Source organism: Neltuma alba, unplaced genomic scaffold, assembly GCF_004799145.2.
Source record: "Neltuma alba isolate B1F8T4 unplaced genomic scaffold, ASM479914v2 tig00003795_pilon, whole genome shotgun sequence".
In the NCBI taxonomy this organism is placed as follows: Eukaryota; Viridiplantae; Streptophyta; class Magnoliopsida; order Fabales; family Fabaceae; genus Neltuma; species Neltuma alba.
The window spans coordinates 31,804-36,865 of NW_021633430.1; the positions used below are offsets into that span (position 1 = coordinate 31,804).

At 34.0% G+C, this 5,062-nt stretch overlaps 1 long non-coding RNA gene across 1 annotated transcript; it reads left to right on the plus strand.

Moving 5' to 3' along the window:
* Positions 1-1,444, plus strand: LOC114742532 (uncharacterized). Its single transcript, XR_003739885.1, has 3 exons — positions 1-731; positions 837-919; positions 1,281-1,444. It is a non-coding gene; the product is annotated as an uncharacterized LOC114742532 (long non-coding RNA).
* Positions 1,445-5,062: the final 3,618 nt, after the last annotated feature.

The following is a 5,062-nucleotide window of genomic DNA, read 5'->3' on the forward strand; positions in this document are numbered from 1 at the left end:
TACTGTAGAGAGGCGGAAACGACGCGTGAATTTTCAAAAACTATCCTTTGAAAATCTACCACAAAGGATTTTTCGGGTCATCAGTGAGGAACAAGTCCACCAAAAATTTTGATGAACTAACCCAAAGCTTCCGTCTATCTCTTTCTGATCTGTTTTCTCCTATTTAAATTTCTCTTCTCTCTCCGGCCCCTTCTTCTCAATACGACAACGAGCTCCTTAATTTTCTTCACGTTCCCTCATTCCCTCCCCCATCACCTTTCTCTTTTTCTTCTTCACGCGACGGTGGAATAACCCGGATCCTACTCTGATTCCGTTTCCCTCAAAGTTTCCTCGGAACTTCGCGGAATCTTTCGTCTCGCTCCTTCAGATAACCATAGACTCTCCCTTCGCTGTTATCCGATGGCGACATCATTGATTCCTTATCGGAATTGAATTCTATCCGTTTCGCAACCAATAAGCCGGCTAAACATTTGTTCAAGTTTAGTTCAGGAGGATCTCTTCTTTTCCATCTTTGTATACCAATTCTGAAAAAACGGAGCTCTCACTTTTCCTTCACTTTCTCTCATTCCCGAAAGACTCGCGATTCCAGGGAATACTGATTTCGGAAATGGAATCCGTCGTCGTTTTGGCATTGTTTGCTTTTCTTGCATTTGCGCCGTGGGGCGTACTCTCGGAAGAGAGGCTTCTGGTGAATATGACTATGGTTCGAAGCGCCCGAGCTCTTGGTGCTGGTAAGCTCTGAACCCGTTTGTTTTAAATTTATTTAACTCCTGAAATTTAATTTTATGATATGAATCAACATACACTGATTATTTGTTTTAAAATGAAATTTGTAGTTTGTTTGGATGGGAGTTTACCGGCGTATCATTTTCACAGAGGCTTCGGCGCCGGAGCCAACAACTGGCTTTTACAATTCGAGGTACGCCGAAGTTTTCTCTCTCTGTTTTTTTTTTTTGGTCTCAGGCCAAAAAAATTCCCCTTTTTTCCTTCCTTTTTTATATAATTTAGATTATATTAATAAATATATTATTAGCACCAACTTATGAGAAAATGTAGGAGATGTTGTAACAAATTTTTAACAGGTCACACAGTTTAAGTTAACGAGAAAAACAAACAAATCACACTAGTTGATCGCATCTTTGGAAATAATATTGAATTTACAAATTTGTAAGATTAGAATATTTAAATGAATTAAGTTAGAATTTTTTATAAAAATTGAACATACTAGCCCCACAGATATTCATACTATCCTATAAGCTAAATTGCGGCGAAATTAATAGGAGTAACAGTTTGGCGTCGGAGGGAGGAGTGGGGAAGGAATTATTGGCGCCTTAGCGTTCCCTCTTGCGCGAAAAAGTAACGGCGGTGTCTTTAATTTTTGGGGCGAAGAATGATGATTGGTTGGTTTCGAAATTCCATACGACAATACTTTTATGTCGTCTATCTGGAGGTTAGCGCGCGCACTATTTTCATTAATGGAATTTGGTGTTTCATTTCCGCGCGGCCGACCCAAATCCTGATGACGTGGCCACTTTTAATTGGTTGGGTCGTTGAGTCGTAATTTTCTTCATTTATTTTGGTTTAAAAAAAATAGTAAACATATTTAATGTTGGAATGCTTGACCTTTAATTTGTTCCATATGCCTACAATTGATCCCCACGTCAAATCACCAAAGGATGTTTGATAACCTAAGTTCCTCGGCATATCAAATTAGATATGGGTTCTCTATTTTAATTGACGTCTAAAAACATAAGCGCAAATTCATATATTTTATATTCCGCATAATGTTAATTTTGTTATTAAAAAAAAAGCACAATTTTGGTCCATTCTCAACTCATCATAATTTCTTGTATGGTGGTAATGACCTTCTTTCTAATGCTGCCACGGATGTGTTATTTGTTAACATTATGTAGAAAATAATATTACCTCCATCCTATTTATAAGAGCTAGTTGATTAATTTGAGGAAAAAAAAAGTTAAGTTAGTTATTTGTAATAAATATATTTTTTTCTTAAAATATTCTTACTAATCAAAATATTGGTTAGAACTATTATTATTAAAAGGACTATGTGGAAAAAAATACATAAATATGAAAAAAAAAAGTAAATGAAAATTTTATATTTAAAATCAAAATAAAAATTAAAAAAAATTTTATATGAAGAACCGAAGGTAGTATAATAAAATTTTCGAATTTAAGTTTTTTTAAGGCACGGGTGCACTTTATAGGGTTAAATTATTCAGTCCATCAGTCATCTTACATAAAACTAGAAGTACAAACTGGCAACATGTGACGCCACCGTGTCCTCTCTTTAACTAACCAAGATTCCCGACGACAAATTAACCTAACTACTAATTACAGGCAGGAGTATAGCTTCTTCTAGATTATATTTATATTGATAATCACATGCCTTTTCGTTTTTAAAATAATAAACGGATATTTCAAATATGTTTTTAATCTAAAATTGCACTTCTGCATAAAAAATTAGCTAAAAAAATCTCTTAATTTAGTTTATTATGATCATTCGGAACTTTCGTCTTGTCATTTTTCATTGCGTACCACTTTAACGTAACGTGCGCTTGAAGATAGAACAAGGATAGATGGACCAATGAAGTGTGGCGATGGAGAATGAGGTCTATTCATGCCAAGCTTTAAATAGAAGCAAATTGAAGACACCAAATGATGAAATGTGGTGACAGAAGGGACATTATATCATATATATTCAGATACATTTAGTTTGGTCTTGTGGGTCATTGATTCTACTTGAAGAAAACAAATGTGGATAGGACCAGTCCAGAATATTTAGGCACGTTTCTATTAATAATATAAAGAAAAATTATTTTACCCCTCTAATTAAAATGTATTATAATATTATAATTATTTTGCCTTTATTATTTCTTTTTATTTTGCACATTAATAGAGGCCTTGCATTTGCAACACATTTATACAAAAAAAAGTGATATACAGGATAAATTTGGGTAAATTTAGTTGTGAGAATCTACATTTATTGCATTATTCTCTTTTTAATATACTCCTCTATATATGAGTATGTATTTCTGTTTGGCCGTAAGGGGAAAAAGATTGTAAGGTAGGACAAAATGCTGTGCATTGAATAATCTTTGACAGTGACGATGGTCAATTTATGGTGCATGCCAGGGAGGGGTGGGTGGTGCAATGACGTGGAATCATGCGCAGAGAGAGCAAAGACTCGCCGGGGTTCAACTCGCTACATGACCAAGTTGGAGGTCTTCTCTGGCATCTTAAGCAACAATGCCTCCCTGAACCCGGGTACGCACACTTCTAGTTTATTTTCTTACTAAAAATGTGAATTCATTTTTAATTTAACAGTTTATTAAAATAATTGAGATTATTAGTGTAAAAGAAATAAGATGTAATTTCTTACCTCGAAATTCATGCGACGACTCTCGTGTTGTAGGGATAACAGAGATCCGTCACCACTTAAAAAGCTTTCCGAGAGAATTGACCTTAAAAGGGCTTTTGAGAGAGGCATAAGGCTGCTTTAAGAGACAATAAAAGTTAGAAAAAAGAACGAAGCACGAATTGAACTAAAATGCGTCTATATTATACTACTTCCGATCCTAATTATGAGAGTCAGTTAATTAATTTGAGGAGATTAAAAAAGTAAGTTGAGTTAGTTATTTGTCCTAAATAGGTATTGTCTTTCTTAAAATATCTTTACTAATCAAGTGTATTGACTAGAATTATTATTGCTAGAAGGGTTACTTTGAAAAAAAATGTATAAATATGAGAACAAAATGGATTGAGGTCTTATATTCAGAACCAAAATAAAAATCAAACAGAGTCTTATTAAAAACCGGATGTAGTATATCAATTGAAGAATTTAATTTGATAACACGAATGTAATTAATCAAAACAAGCACAACTTTCTTGATGTTCTTTTTCAATAACTACAAAACACAAGAAAGAACGATCACGGATCCATGATAGATAAACAAAAAGTGATATCCCTGATTCTGCGTTCACATTGACGGGGTTAAAATTTTGTTTTCCGTGTTGAAGTTCCCCGGCAACTGCCCCCATCCACGTGTCCTTTCACGGGCTCCTCTAGGAGATCCACGTAGCTGTGTGTTTCCTCCTGCAAAAAGCCCTCCGCCCTTGTTTGTTTCTCTTGTCCTGTCCCTACTGCTCCTCTCTTTGTTGGTTCTTCTGGGCTATTAAATGCAAAATATATAAAATTTCAATTAAAACATCTTGTATATGCCGAGTTTCTTTTATAACAGTACAAATAAGTGTGTGGTCTTTATATGTATAATTTCTTAATTTCTTAATTAAATCAACTATGCTATAAAGAACGTGTATATAAAACAACTATACTTACATCAAGTGGAAAGAATTAGATCACCAAAGTGAGATGGGGGGTTAAGTTTGTGAGGCAAAAGGGTCATGTTCGAAATGTTATTATTTAAGCCTGATGATACTTAAATTTGATCTTATGGTATCATTATCACATAACTTTTCTAAGGCATTTAGGAAGTTTTTCTGTCTTGAATTTGGGTGTGCACAGATTTCTACAATTGGAACCGTGTTAAGATTCGATATTGTGATGGAGGCTCTTTCACGGGAGATGCCCTTGTTCAACAACGGGGTAATTGTCTCTTTCCCCTTCCTTCCTTGTCATAATTCTCTCCCTTTCAAATTTATTACTCCTCCGGTCCTAAATTAAGATTTATTTTATTTAGATTTTTTTCTTGGAATGGTTTATGTTTCACAACATAAAATATTTTGGACAAATAATGATTTATTAATCACCTTATTTTCAACATATCCTTCATTACTTATATGAGTTGATTAGTGGTTAGCGTTAAATGAAAGGCATTTTTTAGAATTTTCTACATATTTTGTTTTAAATTAAGACCCCTAACTATATTTAACGAGGTTCATTGGTTTTTATAAATTTTCTAAAAAATGTTTTATAAATTGAAAGTGATGGACTATTTAATTAGTTTCTGCGTCAAATTATGAAAGCTCTAAGACAAGATGTAATGACTTTTGGTGCATGCATGTGAAATGAACCCCAGACAAC